General features: G+C 40.1%; 1 long non-coding RNA gene and 1 pseudogene across 4 annotated transcripts in view; both read left to right on the plus strand.

Annotated features, from left to right (window-relative positions):
* Positions 1 to 25,880, plus strand: part of LOC307196118 — a 1,219,527-nt gene that overhangs the window by 337,140 nt on the left and 856,507 nt on the right. The gene's annotated exons all lie outside the window — the stretch shown is intronic.
* Positions 22,123 to 23,360, plus strand: LOC307195900 (small ribosomal subunit protein uS2-like; annotated as a pseudogene). The gene has a single exon. The product of its transcript is annotated as a small ribosomal subunit protein uS2-like (transcript).

Here is a 25,880-nt window from a genome sequence, read left to right on the forward strand (position 1 = left end):
AGTGTGCAAAGATGTATTTAAGGATATTAGCTGCGATGATATTTATAAGACAGACATTTAAATATTAAGAAAAAGTAGGGGTTTGGTTATCCAAATCATAATTCATCTTTATGATGGTATATAATTCAATCATTAAGTGATATTATATAATATTTTCAATCATTGCTTTACATTCACAATTATATTGCTAAGTGATAATATTAGTGTACAAAATGGTACATATGATATGAATACAAAATTTGCCTGTCTTCTGAAATTTCATATTTAACAAGTGCAAGTCCTGTCCATTCTATTATTTATCTCTCATATCCTTTCTATCCCTGAAACCAGTGAACTTACTTAGACTTTTCCCAGTTGAACTGCTAAGATAGCTTCTTTATCAATTTTTCCATCTTTCGTTTCCATTCTACCACCGAAACAATCTAATAGTCAAATCTGATCATTCAGCTCCCTCTAACTTCATCAGTGGTTTTCTGTAGCATGTCTGTTGTGTGACCATCACAGCCTATCCATAACCAGTGTTGTGGCTGGACCCGCCCTTGTGGTTCTTACTATGACTGCAGGACGCACTTCAGCAATAACCATCAGGAAACTTCGAAAAAGAGTTTATTACTTACAAGTCCTGGGAATTACATGACACACCTGGGGCCACAGCGAGGTCACAGGTAGAGAGAGAGTGCAGATCTGAGGTTCTGCTTTTATTAGGGTTGAGCGTGGGGACTAGGGTTTCCTGGGCTCACTCTTTCTTGGTGAATTTAAAACATAAAAATTGGACTTACCCTGTATTATTTCCTGACTACATGATCTCAAGTAAATTACATAGACACCCTTAATCTGCATTCTTATTCATAAATTATGGGTAGGAAATCTTGCCTCTCCGGATGTGAATTAAAATGACAGTACATATGGAAGGTGCTGCTTTATGGGTGTTAAGTCTGTAAAAGTGCGATCCCTTTGGTGTTGTGTCTTCATATCGTGGTAATCATTTGTTTTGTTTTTCCAGTAAACGGGTAGCAAGGTCAATTTAAGATAGTGATGATATGTCTGTCTGACTTGATGTGTTGATTTAGGTAAGAGAACACTTAAAAAAACTGTTGTTGATTCAGCTAGAGAGAACACTGAATCTGGAAACCAGACACTTAGTGCATGAGTTACGCTTGGGGAGGTCATGATAACCAGGCTTGACCGTTGAACAGGCAACAGAAGAGAGCGTCGGTCACCCCCCTCCTCAGCAGGGATAAAAAAAAGGAGAAGACAAGGTGTTCACTCAGGGTTTACAGCTTCTCTGTGGGAAGATGTTAGATTTGTACTGAGTTGATATCTAGCTGAAATTAAGAGCCAGCTGTAAGTTCACCGGCTTTTCTGATTAAACTTACAGAAAGCTAAGTAGGCAGAAAAATGAAAGGAGTCTTCTCTTTCAAGAATTTTCTCTAGCAGGGCAACTATTGTTCTTTGCTGTACTTATGGGATAACAGTTCTCAAATTTGAGTGTGTACTCGAATTTCCTGGAGGGCTTTTAGGCATAGATTCCTGGGCACTCACTCCAGCATTTCTGATTTAGTAGGTGTTGGGCTGTGGCAGGGGGAAGGATCTGTTAATCTGCATTTCTAAGAAGTTCCCAGGTGATGCTAATGCTGCTGGTTCAGGGATTGTGCTTTGAGAACCACTGTATTAGTGAAACAATATGATCACACACACAAAAACTTGGTCTTTAGTAATAATGTTTAAGTGGTTAACATGTCATTGGAATATATTCAGAGATTGCTTTACTTTACTCTGATTGAAAGATACTGCCCATGCCTCATTTTTTAGACATAAATTCATTATGTCACTCACCACTCTAAAACTCCCACTTGTCCTCTCTTTTCTGTACTTCTGATGCCCTCTATCTGTAACAGGCAGATTCCAACAGATTGACAGGATTTACCTGAAGTACAGTGTTAAGAAGGATTCTGATGTTGGGTTACCAGGTAAACTATAAGATGCCTTGTTAAATTTGGATTTCAGATAAACAACAGACACTTTTTGGTCTCAGTTTGCCTCATGCTATGTTTGGGATTGGCTTATACTAAAATATGATTTGCTGTTCATTTGAAATTCAAATTTAACTGGGTCTTCTGCACTTCATTTATTAAATCTGGCTATCCTACTGATGGTGTACCAAGGTTAATGGGGAGGGTGAGGTGATCCATTTGTTACGTCTGCTCTTGGAATGGGAGTGGGGATTAACGGCTATACACAAAGAATTGAGCAATCTTTGCATTGAAACTGGAATTCTCCATCAGACTTTCACTTATACTGAATTTGTGGAGCCTTCTTATCAGTAGAGGAACAAGGGAATATATCTTCTGTCATAATATATGTCATAATATGTTTTCTGTCAACCACTTCTCACCAAAAACAATCTGATATTCATCACCTGGAAGTCACATAGCATGGGATGTGAGAGAAGGAGAATGTTGGCAGAAGCTGCTGTGATAAGTGTTGCATCATTTTGTGATAATGGCACTTAACAGTGGAAGCCATCAACTGCTTTAAAATTAGGGCAGCTACGGCTCTGCCATCAAATGAATGTTTGTCACTAAACCAGTCTCAGTTTCAGCTGATTCCAAGAAGACTGCAGGATGCATTTGCACTTTAATCTATGGGTTTGACCAAATGGCCCTGGTACTTTATAGCCAGAATATCCTTATACCATCAGCTCCAAGTCAGTGTTTGAATAGATGCCCTATAATTTTCTCCATACTAAGTATTTTCTTAACTGAAATTCTTTGTTCATATCCTGAAATAAAAACATAGGTCCGAGTGACATACTTGGAATAAAATGCTTCTTATCATTGAAAAACAGCTGATAAGAACCATCAATATAAATTTAGGTGACCTGGATCTCCAGTGAAGGAAATATTGTTTCCACTTTAATGTGGGAGAACGCATGCTCCTTTCAAAAATGTTTATGTTTATTCTAAAGAAAAGTTTATTAAAATTTTGAAAATTGGTACAGTATGGACTTCTGCTTCCAAGATGATGAAGGAGACATACTTTTTCCTGTTTCTCCTGCTGTGTACATGTCAAAATGCTAGGTATTTATAAACAAAACAAACTGAAGAATGTTCTGAAAGAAGAGGGACAGACTAGGGATGTCAGGACCCAAGGACCAACACAGTGTGAGTTCGTTGGATTTTCTTTTTGCCTCATATATATCCCAGACCTGAGACAGGAGGAGCTGACAACTTGAAAATACCACTGGGCACTGTAAAAAGAAACACCAACAAAAGTTTAGTGTCTCTAGTCAAAGGGCCAGGGAGAAGAGGCAGAAGTAATGAGGCATCTGCCACCTTTCCCACTGGGGCAGTATCAGAAGAGACCTCGTGGAGGTTCAGGACTCTCAGCAATGCACAGCTAAATAAAATTGCTTCTCCCTCCCCCACCGCCTGTGGTGGAGGCCACATGGAGAGCAGTAACCAGCAATGAGGACTCGTATCTATATCAGACACGTCGAGGCTGGCTGCAGAGCTCTAGGGAAGCAGGAAGAATAGACTTTAGAAGCCAAAACTTTGGACTAGTTGAGTTCCAGTCCAATCTGTGCCACTCGCTACCTGTGTGGCTTTGGGAGAATCAATTTCTCTGAGCATCAGTGGAGGTCTGTTGGGGAAGAGGAAATCAAACAGTACATTGAACTAAACAAAAATGATAGAAAACAATATTATAATCTGTGGTATACAGCTAAAGAAGTGCTGAGAGGGGTATTACAGAATTAAATACACACAATTAAAAAGAGGAGAAGGGTCAAATCTGTAATCTAAGGTCCTCCCTCAAGAACCTAGAAAAAGAAGAGAAAAATAAGTCCAAAGCAAACAGAGCAAGGAAATAATAAAGATAAACCCAGAAACCAATAAAATTGAAAACAGGAAAACAGTAAAGTCAATAAAACAAAAATTTGGCTGTTTGAAAAGATCAATAAAGTTGACAAATCTGTGACACAGTTGACAAAAGAAAAAAGAGAGAAAACATAAATTATCAATATCAGAAATTAAACAGGAAATCACAACAGGCCTTTAGATGTTAAAACAGTAATAAAGGAATACTATATACAACTCTGCCCCCATAAATTTAACAACTCAGATGAAATGAAATATAACAATTACCTGAAAAACAAAATGCCACACTTGTACAATATGAAATAGGTCATTTGAATAACTTTATAACTATTAAGGGAATTTACTTCATAATTTAGAAGTTCCCCCCAAAAATTCACCAGGCCCAGGAGTTTTCATTGGAAATTTCTGGCAAACATTTAAAGAAGAATTAACACCAGTTATGCACAATTTCTTCCAGAAAATAGAAGAGGAAGTATCACTTTCTATTTCATTATATGATACTATTCTATTATTAGAATAGTATTAGAATACTACTATTCTAATATGAAAACCAGACAAAAGCAGTACATAAACAAATAGCAGGCCAGTATCTCTTATGAATATAGATGCAAAGATCCTTAATGAAATATTAGCAAATAGAATTCAGCAATATATAAAAAGAGTTATGTGCCATGACCAAGTGAGGTTTCTTCCAGGGATACAAGACTGATTCACTATTCAAAAAATCAATCCATGTAATCCGGTATACTAACAGGCTAAAGAAGAAAAATCATGTGATTGTGTCAATTGATGGAGAAAAAGCATTTTTAAAAATCAAATATCCATGATTAAAAAAAACCAAAAAACAAAAAAAAACCTATCACAAAAATAGGAAGAGAGGGGGACTTATCCAACTTGATAAAGAGAAAACTTGCAACTAACATGATACTTAAAGGTGAAAGACTGAATGCTTTTCCCTAAGATCAGGGCCAAAGCAAGATATCGGCTGTCACCATTCATTCTTATTCAACATAATGATGGAAAAATTAGCCAGAGCAACAGGCAAGTAAATAAAAGGCATATAGATCAGAAGTGAAGAAATGAAACTGTTCCTATATGCAGATGACATGATCATTTATGTAGAAAACCCCAAGGAATCTATAATAATAGTAATGATAATAACAAAGTAATAATAATAACTCCTAGAATTAATTATTGAATTCAGTAAGGTGGCTGAATACAAAATCAACATACAAAAATCAAACTGATTATATTTCAATTTACTAGAAACGAATATATGAACACTGAAATTAAAAATGCATTTATAATTGTTCACAAAATGGAATGCTTAGGTAAAAATCTAACAAAAACAGTACAGGATTTACATGCTAAAAACTACAAATTGCTGTTGAGATAAATCAAGGAATATCTAAATATATGGAGAGATATACGGTGTTCATGGATTGGAAGAATAAATAGTAAAGATGCCAGTTCTCTTCAATTTGATATATAGGTTTAAGGTAATTATGATCAAAATCCCAGGAACATTTTTTGTATATCTAGACAAAATTTTTCTAATATTTATATGGAAAGGCAAAGGAAATAGGATAGCTAATACAATTTTGAAAAATAAAAATAAAGTGGGAGGAATCAGTCTTCCTGACGTCCAGGATTATTATATTGCTATTGTAGTCAATACTTTGTGGTGTTGGTGGAGAGACATAGATCAAAGGAACAGAATATAGAACTTGGAAATAGATCTACAAAAATCTGTCCCACTGATTTTTTTTTTAAGTGTGCAAAAGCAATTCAATAGAGGAAAGGTAACATTTTCAACAAATAGTGCTGGAGCAATTTGACACTCACTGTAGTAAAGTGAACCTTGACTTAAGTCTCACATCTTACAAAAATTAACTCAAAATGAATCATGAACTTAAGTGTAAAATGAAAAACTATAGGGGCAGAGTTAAGATGGCAGTGTGGGAAGATGCACAGTTAGCTTCTCCCCAAAGTAGGGCACCTGCTGGCTGTTGGTGGGGGACTCTGACACCCAAGGAGATGGGAAGAACCCAAACTGAACCGGTAGAATGTAGGGGACTGAGGGGGAAGGAGAAGTGGAGGCCAGACAGGATCGGCGTCCCTGAGGCTGGGGAGATGAGGAGAGGCAGGTGGGAGGGACTCTCCAGGAAGAGCAGGAAAGGAGCAGAGAGTGATCACCTGGCCCACTTGGAGGGGGAGCCTGCTGGTCTTCCAGGTGAGGTCCCCCGCCCTCTGAGACCAGGAGTGGGAGTGTCACGCCTGGGCCCCTTCTGTTCCTTGAGCCTAAGCCCCACCCCCCCACAGCCCCCAGGGCCTTTTCCAGCCCTGTGCGTTCTGAGCATTGGCCATGCCCACCACCGAAACCTCGCCCTTGCTTAGGCCCTGCCCGCTACAGCCAAGGCCTTCCTCCCCTGCCTATTTTGTTTTTCTTTTCCCTCCTCCTCTTTTTTACTATTGTGGTACTGAGGTAACTTCTGGCTGTCGATTCATCTATATTTTTATTTTTATATTCTTTCTAACATATCTGTTAGTTTCCTAGTCTAATTTTATTTTTTACTTTGTTATTGTTCTCTCTTTTTTTTTTTTTTTTAACCACCCCACGTAGCTTGTGGGATCTTGTTTCATGAGCCTGGGGTTGGGCTGAAGATCCTGAGGTGGGAGCTCTGAGTCCAAACCACTGGCATAACAGAGAACCTGAGGCCCCAGGGAATGTTCATCGGAGTGAGGTCTCATGGAGGTCCTCATCTCAGCACCAAGACCCAGCTCTACCCAACAGCCTACAAGCTCCAGTGTTGGAAGACTCAGGCCAAACAACCAGTAAGATAGGAACACAATCCCACTCATAAAAAAAAAAAAAGCAAAGAAATATGTCACAGATGAAGGAGCAAGGTAAAAACCTACAAGACCAAATAGATGAAGAGGAAATAGGCAATCTACCTGAAAAAGAATTCAGAGTAATGATAGTAAAGATGATCCAGAATCTGGGAAATAGAATGGAAGCATGGATTGAGAAAATACAAGAAATATTTAACGAAGATCTAGAAGAACTAAAGAACAGAAAAACACAGATGAACAACACAATAATTGAAATGAAAAATACACTAGAAGAAATCAATAACAGAATAACTGAGGCGGAAGAGCTAATAAGTGAGCTGGAAGACAAAATGGTGGAAATAACTGCTGAGGAGCAGAATAAAGAAAAAAGAATGAAAAGAATTGAAGACAATCTCAGAGACATCTGGGACAACACTAAATTCACCAACATTCGAATTATGGCGGTCTCAGAAGAAGAGAAAAAGAAAGGGTCTGAGAAAATATTTGAAGAGATTATAGTTGAAAACTTCCCTAACATGGGAAAGGAAATAGTCACCTAAGTCTAGGAAGCACAGAGAGTCCCATACAGGATAAACCCTAGGAAAAACACACCAAGACACATATTAATCAAACTAACAAAAATTAAATTCAAAGAAAAAATATTAAAAGCAGCAAGGGAAAAACAAAAAATAACATACAAAGGAATCCCCATAAGGTTATCAGTTAATTTTTCAGCAGAAACTGCAGGCCAGAAGGGAGTGGCAGGATATACTTAAAGTGATGAAAGAGAAAAAGCTATAACCAAGATTACTCTACCCAGCAAGGATCTCATTCAGATTTGACAGAGAAATCAAAAGCGTTTCAGACAAGCAAAACCTAAAAGAATTCAGCATCACCAAACCAGCTTTACAACAAATGCTAAAGAAACTTCTCTAGGTGGGAAGCACAAGGGAAGAAAGAGACCCACAAAAACAAACCCAAAACAATTAAGAAAATGGTAATAGGAACATACATATCAAAAATAACCTTGAATGTAAATGGATTAAATGCCCCAACCAAAACACACAGATTAGCTGAGTAGATACAAAAACAAGACCCATATATACGCTGTCTACAGTAGACCCACTTCAGACCTAGGGACACATACAGAGTGAAAGTGAACACTCGCATTTACCATTGCAACAAAAAGAATAAAATACCTAGGAATAAACCTGCCTAAGGGGGCAAAAGACTTGTACTCAGAAAACTATAAGACAATGATGAAAGAAATCAAAGATGACATAAACAGATGGAGAAATATACCATATTCTTTAATTGGAAGAATCAATATTGTGAAAATGACTATACTACCCAAAGCAATCTACAGATTCAGTGCAATCCCTATCAAACTACCAATGGCATTCTTCACAGAATTAGAACAAAAAATTTTACAATTCGTATGGAAACACAAAAGACCCTGAATAGCCAAAGCAATCTTGAGAAAGAAAAACGGAGCTGGAGGAATCAGGCTCCCCCACTTCAAACTATACTATAAAGCTATAGTAATCAAGACAGTATGGTACTGGCACAAAAACAGAAATATAGATCAACAGTACAGGGTAGAGTGCCCAGAGATAGACCCATGCACATACGGTCACCTAATTTACAACAAAGGAGGCAGAACATACAATGGAGAAAAGACAGCCTCTTCAATAAATGGTGCTGGGAAGACTGGACAGCGACATGTAAAAGAATGAAATTAGAACACTACCTAACACCACACAGAAAAATAAACTCTAAATGGATTAAAAACTTAAATGTGGGGGCTTCCCTGGTGGCGCAGTGGTTGAGAGTCCGCCTGCCGATGCAGGGGACATGGATTCGTGCCCCGGTCCGGGAAGATCCCGCATGCCACGGAGCGGCTGGGCCCATGAGCCATGGCCGCTGGGCCTGTGCGTCCGGAGCCTGTGCTCTGCAACGGGAGGGGCCATAGCAGTGAGAGGCCCGTGTACTGCAAAAAAAAAAAAAAAAGAAAGAAAGACTTAAATGTAAGACCAGACACTATAAAACTCTTAGAGGAAAACATAGGAAAGACACTCTGACATAAATCACAGCAAGATCTTTTTTGACCCACCACCTAGAGTAATGAAAATAAAAACAAAAATAAGCAATGGGACTTTATTAAACTTAAAAGCTTTTGCACAGCAAAGGAAACCATAAACAAGACCAAAAGACAACCCTCAGAATGGGAGAAAATATTTGCAAATGAAAGAACAAGTAAAGGATTAATCTCCAAAATATACAAGCAGCTCATGGAGCTCAATATCAAAAAAACAAACAATCCAATTAAGAAATGAGCAGAAGACCTAAATAGACATTTCACCAAGGAAGACATACAGATGGCCAAGAGACACATGAAAAGATGCTCAACATCACTAAGTATTAGAGAAATGCACATCAAAACTACAATGAGGTATCACCTCAAGCAGGTCAGAATGGCCATTATCAAAAAATCTAGAAACAGTAAATGCTGGAAAGGGTGTGGTGAAAATGGAACCCTCCTGCACTGTAGGTGGGAATGTAAATTGATGCAACCACTATGGAAAACAGTATGGAGGTTCCTTTAAAAACTAAAAGTAGAACTACCATATGACCCAGCAATCCTACTACTGGGCATATACCCTGAGAAAACCATAATTAAAAAAGAGACATGTACCACAATGTTCATTGCAGCACTATTTACAATAGCCAGGACATGGAAGCATCCTAAATGTCCATCAACAGATGAATGGATAAAGAAGATGTGGCACATATATATAATGGAATATTACTCAACCATAAGAAGAAACGAAATTGAGTTATTTGTAGTGAGGTAGATGGACCTAGAATCTGTCATACAGAGTGAAGTGAGTCAGAAAGAGAAAAACAAATACCATATGCTAACACATACATATTGAATCTAAGGGGAAAAAATGGTACTGATGAACCTAGTGGCAGGGCAGGACTAAAGAGGTAGACAGAGAGAATGGACTTAAGGACATGGGGTGGGAGGGTGAAGCTGGGACTAAGTGAGAGTAGCATCAGCATATATACACTACCGAATGTAAAATAGTTGGCTGGTGGGAAGCAGCAGCATAGCACAGGGAGATTGGTTCGGTGTTTTGCAATGACCTGAGGAGTGGGATAGGGAGGATGGGAGGGAGGCTTAAGAGGGAGGGGATATGGGGACATGCGTATGCATATGACTGATTCGCTTTGTTGTGCAACAGAAACTAACACAGTATTGTGAAGCAATTACACTCCAATAAAGATCTATTAAAAAAATGAAAAACTATAACGCTTAAAGAGTTAGAGAAAATTTGGGGGAATTAAAGCTTGGGAAAGAGTTTTAAAGGAAGAGTTTGTTGTTGACAACAAAGCTATGATCCATAAAATGAAAAATTGATAAATTGAACTTCATCAAAATTCAAAACTTTTATTCCATGAAGGACCTCAGTATAAGGATAACAAGCTCAAGCGGAAGAATGTATTTGCAAACCATATATCCCACAAAGGACTAGTATCTATAATATATAAAGAACTCACCAAAACTCAAAAATAATCTAATTAGAAAATGAGCAAAAGACACAAAGAAATTTTTTCCCCAGAAAGGGTATACAGTTTGTAAATAAGGTCATGGAAAGATGTTCGACGCCATTAGCCATTAGGAAGAGACAAATTAAAACCACAATGAGGTATCACTATACATGTCTCAGAATGGCTTAAACAAAAGTGACACCACCATATGCTGGTAAGGATGAAGATTATTCATACGTTGATTATTCATACATTGCCAGTGGGCATGTAAAATATTACAGCCACTCTGGAAAAGTTTGATAGTTTTTTTTAAAAAAATGCAGCTACTATATATCCCATGCTCCATGGGGGATGTTGTACTTCTGTACAAATTTCCCAGAGAAATGAAAATTTATGTTCGCTCAGAAACATGTGAATGAATATTTATGCAATTTGGGGCTGTTATAGCCCCAAACTGGGAACAACCCATATGTTCTTCCATGGGTGAATGATTAAACAAACTGTGAGACATCCATATCATGGCATACCACTCTGCAAAAAAAAGGAATAAACTACTGATATACAAAAACCTGGATGAATCTTCAGAGAATTATGCTGAGTAATCCCCCAAAGTTACATAAATTATGATTCCATTTATATGACATTCCTTAAATAACAAATTTGTAGAAATGGAAAACATTAGTACTTGTCAGAGATTAGGGTTGGGGTTGAGAGGGAGGTAGTGTGGTTATAAAAGGACACCATAAGAGATCCTTGTGATGATGAAAATATTCTGTGTCTTGACCGAATCAATGTCAGTATCTTGGTTAGTACATTGTACCTTAGTGTTACAAAATGTTACCATTGAGGAAAACTGGGTAAATGTAAATCTCTCTAGATTATTATTATTATTATTATTATTTTTTTGCGGTACGTGGGCCTCTCACTGTTGTGGCCTCTCCCGTCGCGGAGCACAGGCTCCGGAAGTCCAGGCTCAGCGGCCACGCCTCACGGGCCCAGCCGCTCCGCGGCATGTGGGATTTTCCCGGACCGGAGCATGAACCCGTGTCCCCTGTATCGGCAGGCGGACTCTCAACCACTGCGCCACCAGGGAAGACCCCCTCTAGATTATTTTTTTATAACTAAATGTGAATCTACAAGTATTTCAAAATAAAAATGGTTAATTAAAAATTACATAATCTGATAATTCCAAGGCATTCAGACTCAACTACTCCTGAACTGAGGGCTATCAGTCATCATCTCATTTAATTCACATTAACAGCAAACTGTACTTAATAGTCTACTTTTGAGGATAACATTGGTGTTCAGAAAAATTAAATAAGTTTTCTAAGGTTATGTTTTTATTATAAGGGGTACTTAAAAAAAATTTAAGATAGGTAGATAAAAGTCACAGCCAAAATTAAATCAGGATCTGCCAATGTCAGATTTAATGCCCCCTTTTCCTACACCACATTGCCTTCTCAGGAAACTCTGTTATTTATTCTTTGAAATGGTTTGTCGAGATAAATTATTCTAGAAGGCTGAAGATTTTATATTTAATTTTTTTTTAGACCTCTGAATTAAGAAGCATAGGTAGAGGATGGAGTCTGGATGGCGGTTTGGGAAGACACTGCGGTAGCGTCTCCCCACAGCTAGGGTGCCTCTCCGCCGCTGGTGGGGGACTCTGACACCCAAGGAGATGGGAGGAACCCCCAAGTGAACCGGTGGGAGGTGGGGGGACAGAGGAGGAAGGAGAAGTGGAGGCCAGACTGGATGGGCGCCCCTGAGGCTGGGGAGATCAGGAGAGGTAGGAGGGAGGGGCCCTATGGGAGGAGTAGGAGAGGAGTGGAGGGCGTTTGCCCCACCCAATCAGGCCTGAGCTCCCAGGCTCCTCCCAGAGGGCCCCTCCCTCCCTCCTGCCTCTCTTGATCTCCCTGGCCTCCCTCCTATGCCCCCAGAACCCACGTGGCCTGGAGGGACCTGCTGGGCTCCCAGGTGAGGTCCCCCACCCTCTGAGACCAGGGGTGGGAGGCAGGCCTGGGCCCCTTCTGTTCCTTGAGCCTAAGCACCCCCCCCCCAAGGCCTTTTTCAGCCCTGTGGGCCCTAAGCATAGGCCCCGCCCACTGTCCAAACCTGTCCCTTGCTTAGGCCCTGCCCTCCACAACCAAGGCCTTTTCCCTGTTTTTTTTTTTTTTTCTCTTTTCCCTCCTCCTCTTTTTCACTGTTGTGGTACTGATGTACCTTTTAGTTGTTGATTCATCTATATTTTTGTATTCTTTCTAATATATCTGTTAGTTTCCTAGTCTAATTTTATTTTTTACTTTGTTATTGTTCTCTCTGTTTCTGTTATTTTTTGCCGCCCCACACGTCTTGCGGGATCTTGGTTCTCCAGTTGGGGGTCGGGCAGACACTCCTTGTGGTGGGAGCTCCATGTCGGAACCACTGGACTAACAGAGAACCTCAGACCCCAGGGAATATTCATCAGAATAAGGTCTCATGGAGGTCCTCATCTCAACACCAAGACCCAGCTCTACCCAACAGCCTACAAACTCCAGTGTTGGAAGCCTCAGGCCAAACAACCAGTAAGACAGGAACACAATCCCACTCATAAAAAAAAAAATAGAAGGGTAGGTAATAAAGTCCCAACTTGAAAGCTGAGGGAATTGAGGTGTATCATCATGATTAAATAGATTGCTTTGCCTATCTTGGCTTCTACACTATGTTCTTCCAGTGTAGCATCAGAAGAAAGGGGCCAACAACTCCCAAGTTTCATTAGTGAACATTTCTACTGAGATAACTCTTGCATTTGTTCTAAATTTACTTCTTTCTCCTTTTGTATGATTTAAATAGTAAAAGTTGTCAAGTCTAAACCACCTGAGCTAATGTCATTCATGTCACTGCTATTCAGTTTTGAAACAAAGTCATCCTGTCCACGCTACCACCAAAGTATATCCCGTGTGTATCCAGATTGCTTCTTTCCTCCACAACCATCTCAGTTAGAGTGACTTTTCTCTAAGCTTCAGTCCTACAACAAACTCCTGGTTGGTTTCCCCACTTCTCATTTTAGTGTCCTTTAATTTCTTCCTTATCCTGAAGTTACTAATCTTTCAAAAATATACGCTTACTTTTCTCATTCCTTTGCTCTGTGGCATATTTTATTATTGCTCAGAAATAATTTCTGCCCCTTTCTCCTAGGATTTCCTTGTGGAAGGATTTTGTTTTTGACTCTGTTGTGATCAGGCTTAGCCATGTGAATTGTTTTGGACTATGAAATGTGAGTAGAAGCTACATGTGCCACTTCTGAAGAAACTTTTAAGAGTTTTTGAGGGACTTTGTCGTCACTCTTTTTTCCTGGGCCATATGGGTTACAAGGCTTCTCCTTCAGCTGTGGTCCTGGATTGAAGGAGATACAGAGCAGAGGCCCAGTGGAGCCGTAAAATAGGCATTTCATGTGAGCCAAAAAATATGCCATTGTTTTGATAGTCACTAGCACTTTGGGGCTTGTTTGTTATGATAGCAGAACATTGCTTAGGCTGTCTGACACATGGGCTACCATCTCTGAAAGGTTCCCTGTGCACTTAGGATAGAGTCCATAACAACCTTCAAGATGCTACATAATCTGGCCTCAGCCAACTCCACTGTCCTTATCTCCAACCACATTTCTTACCCCTAAAGATCTCAAAACGCATGGAACACAGTTGTTTATTTTTATTTATTTATTTATTTTTTTGCAGTACGTGGGCCTCTCACTGTTGTGGCCTCTCCCGTTGCGGAGCACAGGCTCCGGACGCGCAAGCTCAGCGGCCACGGCTCACGGGCCCAGCCGCTCCGCGGCATGTGGGACCCTTCCGGACCGGGGCATGAACCCATGTTCCCCGCATCGGCAGGCAGACTCCCAACCACTGCGCCACCAGGGAAGCCCCACACTTGTTTATTTAATACATTCACCATGATATTCCTGTTGTGAGAAACACTCCTTCCTTCATCATGAGTCAAAATTATTAATTCTTTACGGTTCAGGTTAATTATCATTTCCTCAGGAAGTGTTCATGGCTACCTGCAATGTAAATTATGTCTCTCCTTCACACAATCACAATTCTTTGTTTTCTAGAGTATTCTTCAAATACCTTTTCTGCTATAAAATAAGTGGACTCAGGAAATTGTGAGGCAGTTGCATTGCTATTGTCATTATGCTAAAGAGAAAACCAGGGAACAGATTGTGATGAGGACTTGACTGAGATTAGGGCTTGCTTGAGGTTTACTTTCTCAAATTTGTTGGACTGTATTTCTGGGAAAATATGCACATTGAGTTAAGAATTTATATATTATGTACTTGAAGCCTAATGAATAAATATTAAATACAATTCATTGAAGCACTAATAATTCATTCAGTTTTGAAAATTGAACATTGAATTTCTAAGAAATTACATATAAATAATTAAATCTAATCTTAGCTCCGTAGTAATAGGATGAGTTCCATGCTTCAGAATCCATATTTCTTTTAAAAATAAAATTGAAATCAAGGCCAGCCAGGTCTTGAAATTTTGAATCTCAAAATATCCACTAGTTCCAGGGGGTATGTGGTCCCAGAAGCACAGGATTTGTAATTATTGCATTATTATCATAATCTATCTTCTTCACTTGTCTGTAAACTCTGCAGGGACAGAGGCCATGGTTGTATCATTGTCTCCACAGTGCCAAGGACAGTACCTGACATAGTGTGGAGGCTTAAATAGAATGACAGTAAAGATTTCTTTTTTGTAGAAATACACTATCCACCTAAATTGTCATGTGCAATTGAGTAGTGGTAATATTTCCATAAAAATACTCAATAATAGCTCTACCTATGAACACCTAAAACCACAAGGTGCTTGGTATTTGTTTAGGAAGATATATTCTCCATTATTTTTATGAAGGTTATTCTCTATGTTGACATTTGGTTTGAGCCAGTAATAGCTACTATTTATTGCATACATTATATGTTAGGCACTGTTGAAAAGTATAATATATTTTATATTATTTAATCTTTACAATAATCTTGCAACAATTATTTTTCTGTTTGATAGATTGACAAACAAACAAACAAAAAACCTCATGACCAGAGAAATTAAGTCGTTTGCCTAAAGCCACATTAGATATCAAGTGGTACAGACTTAGGAAATCAGCTCTATCCAAGTCCAGTATCCTCAACCCTACAATGCCTGCCTCCCCAGAGCTCCAGGGCCAGTCTCTTTGTGTCTGGTATAGATTTCTGACTGATCATTTTGGGAGGTTATAAGTTTCTTATACTTTCCTCATTCAATGCTAAATTGAAACAAGAGATTACATCTGCTTTTTAGTTGAATTTCACTGCACAATGATAAAACTAGAAGTTTAATGATCTTGAAAATGCTAATATTTCATGATAAGGAGCCTATATGGACAGTGTACTTGATACCTTAATTGATACTTTTATCTTATGTGAATATAAAACAGCCAACGTCATTGTATAAACTACCTTCTTCTGTGTAACTTGACAGGATCAATATTCTCTGGGATTCTAAGTTTCAAAGACAACTAAACAGTGGGAAGTTGATAAGTGAGGTGCATTGTTATCACTGAGAAACTCACATTTTATTAGGTCTTTTTCTTGTTAAAAAATTCAGATAGGGACATTTTTAAAGGGATGATACAAGGTGTCAGGATGGGTCAATAAATGAAAACAGACTACGTGGAGTGAATAACTAAACTTCCATTGATTGGTACTCTTTACTTCTCCTAGGAATCCTATCTAGTTTTAGAGAAATTTTCATGTAATTATGTCAGCATTCTTACAAAATACTTTAATTTGCAATTTATTTTAAAGCACCCCCTCCAAAAATATCATTGTCAGAATACTAATGTCCTAATCCCATTTCCTGCACAAAGACAGACAATAAGAGTCTTCTAGAAGTGCCACTCTAGCAACAGACAATCTACAGAACGTCGTGACATTGATGTTAGTGCTAACAGGGGTGGGCAAAATGCAGAAATATGCAGTCCCCCTCTCTTTACAGAATTCCTGGGAACAAGAAGAATAATATTTAAGGACTCTTTCAAATGCCATTTAATGGAGAAATTATGTCATCCATTCCAGTTATATTTATTGAAAATAATATTATCTTTGTAAAGGACTAACATTTATTATTCATATACTTTGTGTTAGGCACTGTGTTTGGTACTTTACTTTTGATTTTGTTTAATTTCACAGTAACCCTATAAGATAGGGTTATATCTAACCCAATAAGATATGATTGACTCCATTTTACAGTTGAGAAAATTTATGATTTTTAAAGATATCAGTGTCTAAAATCACCCTCCTGGCAAATAATAGAGCCAGAAGGTGAAGTAAGGGTTTCTAACTTCAACTTCTAAATTGCTTCCTACCTAGTGCCTATTATGTGCAGAAGCTTTTCCCAGGCACGCAAGTAACAGCTCCCAAATCGAATGGTTACCAGAATTCCTGGGGTGCTTGTAAGGCATACAGATTCCTTGAAGACATCTTAAGAGTTCTGATCCATAGGTCTGGAATGGACTCTCAGAGCAAAGTATCTTCAGCAAGCATCCTAGGAGTTTCTGATTAGCCAATTCAGAATAACTTCCAGGATGTAAAGGGATCTATAAAAGGACTCTACCCTCTAGGTAATTTGATTGTTGCAAAGAATCTAAGCCGCTGACGATGGGAATATACATTCTGAATGTATCTCCTTCTGTAATGCCACACAGTACACTTTATAAATTCTTGATCAATCAGGAGAACAAAGGCATTTATTTGGATAATTACTTGTGTTTTTCAAGATGAGACAAAAGCAAAATTGTTTCAAATGAGTATTCACATAAACCTTTGTACACATTTTAAACTCCAGAATATACAAATTCTCTATGTAAATTTTAACTTACTTAAACATGTTAAATAGCCATGTATGATACCATCATTACTGTCATATAATCCCAATAGCAAGTGTTCCCATAGGATTTAGTGGAAAGGGTTCCGGTTTTACGGTTTTCTTCTATGTCTTTATTCATCTGTTTTTTATTTTACTCGATGTCTATGTATCCAGCTGCTCTGGATTTCCTGAGGCAATCTTGTTATCTCTATGAGGATATTTACTATGAAAATAATACTTAATTAAAGTTCTTAGACCAGTCACTTGTTTTAAGCCCTTTAAATATGTTAATTCATTTGATCCTCAAAATATCTCTACAAAATAGCTCCTGTTATTATGATCCCCATTTTACATGTAAGGGAACTGAGGCAAAGAGTGACTAAGCTTATACCAGTGATCTTTGCTGCATTTAAAAAGTTGCAGTATCTGCATGTGCAAGAAAAATAATGAAATAGCCTATTTCCACCTGGGAACAATAATATTCTAGGTTCTTCAGCACCGGAGTCCAGCCGAGGAAATTATTTGTTTACTGAGCTGCAGTGTAACTCCCTGGAATATCGCTCCCATAAAGCAGTGGCTTAACATTCTACATTATGTACTTATTAACGTGGGCATTGGGCAAGGGTTTGTTTTCACGGGAAAGAGGCAACATTTAGTATCTACAGTGAAATTAAGCCAAATTAGCAACACTCATAAAATCAAGAAATTCTCAGTAGAATTCTCATCAAGGTATTTACACACGATGACTTGTATTATTTTCTTTGTGGAATTTCATGTATGATAAGTATGCATAGAGATATGGGATCTGTAGATGATAATTATCACTGTGGCTAACATTTATAGAGCAATTACTATCTGCTCGGCACTGTGCAAATGTTTTTTGTGGATTATTCCGATTAATCCTGGCACATATCTTGATAAGTAGTTTCTTTGTTCCAGTTTTACAGATAAAAACAATTCTAGAGATATACTTAACATGCCTAAGGTCTAATGAAAGAATTGGTGTTTGAATGTAGATGTCTAACTACAGAGACTGCCTTCTTAATCACCATACTCAGACTGAAACCCAGGTCCACAGATGGACCCAAATATTGAATATTGTCCATTGGTGAGTAACTACCTTCCCCCTTCCCCAAAGAAATCACCTACACAACTACAGGAAATGGAAATTTGTCTTTATACTAGTTTAGGTGAAAACATAATAGATGGACTTTTTAATTGACCACAGTTAGGACTGTAACATTTTAAAAAGCTCATGTAATTTTAAGAGGTGCTGATAGTTGGATTTAATTCACAGAACATTTTTAAGCACCCACCAAATGTCCAGCACTGTGCTTGGTGTTAGATTTACAAAATTTTATAAGATGAGGTTGCAGATCTAGGGAACTTAAGAGTTCCACAAGACTGAGAGGGTTTGTCTGAGACTTGGACACCAGATGGTATGTCCTATAAGCACAGAATCAACAAGTTGCTGTGAGTCCAGGATGAGAATCATTAGTTCTGCTGCAATGGAAATGAACCTAGGACGTTTTCACAGTGGAGATATTATTCAGAGCGGAGTTTTAGAGCTGGGTGGATAGAATTTCACCAGATTGACAAACATGTGGAGGAAGAAATGTGTGATATAATTGGGGATGGTTTGTGCGATGATGTGGTGAGGGGGGCAGTGAGCCTAAAGAGGGCAGACTGGGCTCTCCGGATTATAAAGGAACCAGAGTGCCTTCCCAAAGAGTTTGGATTTTATTCTGTAGGCAGAAAAAATTGTTGTAATCAGGGAGTTATCACTTTTAGGTATGCGTGTCAGATATGATTAGGGCAGTAGCGATGGAGCCAGAAGGGAACAGCTGTGGAGCCGAGGTGGTAGACCTTTGTCCAAGGCACTGAGCACAGAAGGAGGAGGAACAGGTTTGGGGAAAATTAGTTTGCTTTTATATTATGGAATTTGAGGTGCATGCAGGCCACCCAGGTGAGAGATGTTTAATTGGCAGTAGGAAGTGCACGTGATAGGCTGGAACCAGAGGAGAGCCCCTGAGCCGTGCCTGGGAGTCGCAAGTCCAGATGCCTGGGAAGCAGCATCCCAGTGCTGCTTTGTGTTGCTCAGATAGCAGCTGGATTAAATACTCAGTTCTACTTGTCACCTTTAGAAGGAAACCTGGAAGATCCCCCAAAGGCAGCTAGATGATGAAGAATCTGGATTCTACCTTACCTGAGATACCCTTAGTCTGGAAAAGAGAATGCAAAGAGGGAATGATAAATTTCTATAACTGTTAGCAGGGTTTCGGGAGACAGATATTTAGGTAGAGAAATGCAGCTCAAAGTCAGTGGTTCCCTCTCACTAAAAGGCAGCACAGGGAGCGGAGGCCACTCAGCTGCCTGGGCTTTCTGCAGTTGGACAAGAGTGAAAGAAAAACGATTACAATTGGGTATGGGGAAGGCAGCTGCCACCAGAGGGCAGCCACACTTTGAGAACCCCAGCCGGCCAAACCGAGCAGCTCTACCTGAGGGTTTTGTCGGGGAAATGCACAGTGTGGTCGCAGATGACCAACACGTGGGTGGGTAGGAGGGTAAGTCAGAATTTAGAGCCTGCAGGTTCCCAGGGTAGCAGGTAATTTGATTCATTTACCTGGCCATTCAGATTTAACCAGTTAATTTCTCTAAATAGGCTTTTGAATTTCCTTTCTCTTGTAAGGGAAGTTTCCCACTCTTTCCAGAACAGTGTACACTCAGACTAGATTGAGGTAGTAGCTTCCTTTGTATCTGAAGAGGCTGCTGTGATCTCAGTCACAGACAACTTATGAGTTTTGAGAAAATATTAAACAATAATGGTGGAGCCTGAAAGATTGATACAGACTCTACCAGTGCAGAGATATTTGTGGATTTTAGTAGTAGCTACTCTTTCTGAAGTGTGACAAGAGATAATAGGGGTTTAACTCTTTAAATCACACTATGACAATGCTGCAGACTGTGTGATGCTATTTTATTTAACAAATGAGCAAACCAAACCTCAGAGAGACTATCTACCAGCTCCAAGGTATCGCAGCCAGAAAATAACAGGACTGAGGTTTGAGCCCAGATGTGTTTTGCTCTAAAGGCCCTGTTTTTTTTGTTCTGCACAAGGTCTTTATTCTGTTGTCAAAACTTCTTCCAAGAACATCATGGACAAGGCAGGAAGGAGATATGAAAATGCATCCAGGAAAGCATTGGGGATGTCCTGACGTTCTCCAGCTTTGACCCCAGAGCAATGAAAACTTTCTCTGCTGGGAGATAGTGACAACTCTCTGACCTTTTCCAGAAGGAATTGGTGCTATGACTGATATTTAGGTGCTGCCGTAGTTCATCTGAATCTGCTTGGCAATTAAACCACGTATTTTCCCATGCAATTAAACCACTTTGCATGTGATTTTTTTTTTTTTTTTTTTTTTTTTTTTGCGGTATGCGGGCCTCTCACTGCTGTGGCCTCTCCCGCTGCGGAGCACAGGCTCCGGACGCGCAGGCTCAGCGGCCATGGCTCATGGGCCCAGCCGCTCTGCGGCATGTGGGATCCTCCCGGACCGGGGCACGAACCTGTGTCCCCTGCATCGGCAGGCGGACACTCAACCACTGCGCCACCAGGGAAGCCCTGCATGTGATTTTTAATAAACCAGGTCATCTCCAGTGAGGGGAGGAAGGAGCTCTCTGGACATCAGGACTAACAGCTAAGTCCCTATAGAGGAGAAAATAGATTAAATCCTCCTCTCAGGAGAAAAGATGGAGCAGAATCTATCCTCTGCCCTCAACTGGCTTGATGACCTGCACCCCACACCACTCAGGGGAATTTGGGAGGGAAACAGACAAAGCTTATGGCCCTTTGACGGCTTGAGAGAGAGCATTGCACTGGAGTCAGGAGATGCCACTGGAGCTCCTCATTTTTCAATTTGGAAGCTACTCTTTCATAGTAATAATAATGATCCCAGTCATAACAGACACCATATCAAAGTTAAATGTAAAGAACATATCCTTTCTACAGTATTGAACTAATGTTAAAGGCGTGATGCTCTCAGATGAAAACAACCATTTTAAACAGCAGTAATAACAAGAAAATAAGCATGTTTTGAGATTCTTCCTTTCCACCCTGTCGGGCACCCCTGCTTGGTGCTGTTTCGGTACATGAACACAACGGCATATGCAGCTCTTCACTTAGCATAAATGTTTTGGAAGCTGGCGTTGCTAAGCTATGGCCAATTTCAAATGCAAAAATCTACTTCCCCTGGAAAACGTGCTTGCTACAACCTTCATGCCACCTTCGACTATTTGTGTAGTTCCTAAGTGGAATATGTTTGGTTTATGCAAAGCTGAAGGAAAAGGAAAACGGAACAAATATCCAAAAGCACGTTGCTATGTCTTCTTTCTGTACCTTCAAACAATCACACATTTACTCATAAGAGATGCTGAACAAGGTCATCAGATCTAGAGGACACTGTATTTTTTGAGTTGATGATATATTGATCATATTTTCCTCCACAGAGACTGCATTTTTGAAAAGTAGGAAGTTATGTATTTTTTATTTAAACTCCATGTACATGGCTATGATTTATTTGTATTTTATTAATTAGTTTACACATAGGAGTTGTGTACTGGGTGTCACTTCTATGTCAGGCACAGTGATGGCCAACAGATTCTGATTAGAATCCACTTAGAGTCTTAAGCCCTAGCATATTGTGGTTTTATTGTTCACAATTAGGAGAATTTTATGGTACTTTTCTTGGACCCTTTCTTTTGATGCATTGTATTAGTTTCCTATTGCTGCTGTAACAAATTTCAACAAATGTTATGACTTATAACAACACAAACCTATTATCTCACAGTCCTCCCAATTAGAGTTACTGAAATCCAGGTGTCAGCAAGGATGTGTTCCTCCTTTCCGCACTACCCAGACAGGGGTCCATACAGCGTTGTTCTGGACTCCCATCCTAACTTAAAGGGAAACTTTCACAATGTCCGGAGCCCTTGACGTCCTGCAAGTGAAGGAGGAGGATGTCCTCAAATTCCTTGCAGCAGGAACCCACTTAGGTGGCACCAACTTTGACTTCCAAATGGAACAGTACATCTACAACAGGAAAAGTGATGGCATCTACATCATAGATCTGAAGAGAACCTGGGAGAAGCTTCTGTTGGCAGCTCGTGCCATTGAATTCCCAGCTGATGTCAGTGTTGTATCCTCCAGGAATACTGGCCGGCAAGCTGTGCTGAAGTTTGCTGCTGCCATTGGAGCCACTCCTATTGCTGGCCATTTCACTCCTGGAACCTTCACTAACCAGATCCAGGCAGCCTTCCGGTAGCCAAGGCTTCTGGCGGTTACTGATCCCAGGGCTGACCACCAGCCCCTCACAGAGGCCTCTTACGTTAACCTGCCTACCGTCACTCTGTGTAACACAGGCCTCCGCTGTGCTATGTGGACGTTGCCATCCTGTGCAACAACAAGGGAGCTCACGCAGTGGGTCTGATGTGGTGGATGCTCGCCTGGGAAGTTCTGCACACGCGTGGGACCATCTCCTGTGAACACCCTTGGGAGGTTATGGCTGATCTCTACTTCTACAGAGATCCTGAAGAGATTGAAAAGGAATAACAGGCAGCAGCTGGGAAAGCTGTGGCCAAGGAGGAATTTCAGGGTGAATGGACCGCTCCTGAGTTCACTGCTACTCACCCTAAGGTGGCGGACTGGTCCGAAGGTGTGCAGGTGCCCTCTGTGCCTACTCAGCAGTTCCCCACTGAAGACTGGTCTGCAGCTCCCACTGCTCAGGCCACTGAATGGGTAGGAGCAACCACTGAGTCATCTTAAGCTGTTCTTCCACAAACTCTTCGAATGGAAATAGGTTGACGGAAAACGAACAGTTTCTTAAAAACAACAACAACAACAAAAAAACAATGTTTCCTTCTGGAGGTTCTAGGAGAGAATCAAGTCCTTGCATTCTCTTTGCTGATGGTCCCTTCCCTCATTTTCAAATCCAACTGGGTAGCATCTTCAAATCTCTCTATTTCTCTCCCCTCTCTCTCTCTCTCTCTCTCCCCGCTTCTCTCCCCCACCCCCCGCCTCCATCTTCACATCTTCTCTGACTCTCTTGCTTCCCTCTTATAAGCAGCCTATGATTACATTGGGTCCACCCAGATAATCCAGGGTAATAATCTTGCCAAATCACATTTGCAGTCTCTTGAGCATGGAAGGCAACATCTACACAGGTTCTGGGGATTACGATATAGACTTCTATGTGTGTGTGTGGTGTTCGGGGGGGGGGGGGCGTTATCCCACCTACCACATTCGCATATTGAACTCATCTCCTAGCTAAAATTCCTCTGCTTACACTGTGCACTTTAAAAAATGAAGTGTTTTTGAAACATTTTCCCAAAAAAATGACATGAAGAAATTTACACCCTTTTTGGGTCTTCACATAGAATGTAACACCAATCCTCTGGATGCCAGGGCAGATCTCCTAGGAAGTGAATTTCTAAGTGTTGCAGAAGGAAACTGTTCACTGAGTCCACATTTTCTTAGCACAGCACCCCCAAAAGTTCAGTTTCTCTAGCTAAAGGTAAAAGCTCTCTGAGTTCTACTGGATGGTACTCTGGGGAATATTTTTGTGTGCTGAACACAATTAAAGTTATAATTCTTTTATTGCATTTATGCATATTAAAATAGAATGTCAACTTAATATTTTGACTCTTAATAAGTTTTCCCCAAAAGGAGGTCATTACTCACAGTTCACACAGTGTGAAAGCCATGAATGTGTGCCTCGGTAGCCTGGGATTTACTGTGACTCTATTTCTGTACTGAATACAAATTCATTTAAAAATATATTCATTCCCCTATTCTCCCTGCATTGAGGTTTACGAATGAATAGATGGCGGGTTAGCAGTTCTAAGAATGCTGGGGCAGGGTCATAAGGACTTACGCCTGCTGGAAAGATCCTTTGGGGCAAGAGAGGTCTGTTAGCCCATTCCATGTTTCCCAAGCTGAGGGAGAGGCCAGAGGGCCACATTCTGAGCTGAGAGGTTTTGAAACTTTGCTTTCCTTGGCCCTACAAAGCATAAGCTTTCTGATATTTCTCTCTCTTAAGCTATTTAATGAGGAGGAAGAGAGACATTTTCCCCAGTGTTGAGTGGAAAGGAAGAGTAGATGAGAAGGTATGGCTGGAGGATTTCTAAACCCACAACTACACCCCAGTTTACTCCAAAGATGGAGACACTGTAGCATGAACAGCTGAAGTAGGGTTTTGCTCTTCATTGAAGGTATTTTCTGCAAAGTTTTGGAAGAGTTATGAACTAGTGGGAAGAAACCACATATATAGGCCTTGATACACACACACACACATATTTAGATTAATAAGTTCGTGTTTTAATTAGCCAATGATACAGTGCCATATTATGAATAAACTGGCCATCAGGGATGAAGGAATGGAGTGAGGAAGAGGTTTCCTGGGCCTCAGAGACTCTGATAGGAGCCCAAAGCTGTTGATACTAGTGTTTGTGCAAGAAACGGTTTCATGAGATCAAGAGAACTCAACTCTTGCTGTGGTGTAGTCCTATACGCTTATATTATCATTCAGGAAGAATATACCTTACATTTGACAGAAGGTTTTCAAACGTCAGGACATCTGTGTTCTTGATCCAAATTCAGTGTCAGCAAAGATTGCGTCATCGCCTCTCACTGGCAGTTGTTGCTTTACTTTATGATACTTTTTATATTAGTTATCCTTTGGGGGCAACATGATGAACTTCAGATCTTTTATTGGCTTAGTGTTTTGTTTTTTTTTTAATATTTATTTGGGCTGCTTCTGGTCTTAGTTGTGGCATGTGGGATCTTTGTTGCTGCATGCAGGATCTTTAGTTGCGGCATGTGAACTCTTAGTTGTGGCATGTGGACTTCTTAGTTGCGGCATGTGGACTCCTTGTTGTGGCATGCAGATTTCTTAGTTGCAGCATGCGGACTCTTGTGGCATGCATGTAGGATCTAGTTCCCCAATCAGGGATCGAACCCGGGCCCCCTGCATTGGGAGTGTGAAGTCTTACCCACTGGACCACCAGGGAAGTCCCTCAATGTTTTTTCTTTTTTTTTAATAGATCTTTATTGGAGTATGATTGCTTCACAGTACTGTGTTAGTTTCTGTTGTACACCAAAGTGAATCAGCCATATGCATACATATATCCCCATATCCCCTCCCTCTTGAGCCTCCCTCCCACCCTCCCTATCCCACCCCTCTAGGTCGTTGCAAAGCACTGAGCTGATCATGATCACCCTGTGCTATGCAGCTGCTTCCCACTAGCTATCTATTTTACGTTTGGTAGTGTATATATGTCCATGCCACTCTCTCACTTCGTCCCAGCTTCCCCCACCCCACCACATCCTCAAGTCCATTCTCTATGTCTATGTCTTTATTCCTGCCCTGCCACTAGGTTCATCAGTGCCATGTTTTTATTTTAGATTCCATATACATGTGCTAGCATACGGTATTTGTTTTTCTCTTTCTTACTTCACTCGGTATGACAGACTCTAGGTCCATCCACCTCACTACAGATAACTCAATTTCGTTCCTTTCTTTGGCTGAGTAATATTCCATTGTATATATGTGCCACATCTTCTTTATCCATTCATCTGTCGATGGACATTTAGGTTGCTTCCATGTTCTGGCTATTGTAAATAGTGCTGCAATGAACATTGTGGTACGTGACTCATTTTGAACTATGGTTTTCTCAGGGT

The sequence above is a fragment of the Stenella coeruleoalba genome, assembly GCF_951394435.1.
Source record: "Stenella coeruleoalba genome assembly, chromosome: 13".
NCBI lineage: Eukaryota > Metazoa > Chordata > Mammalia > Artiodactyla > Delphinidae > Stenella > Stenella coeruleoalba.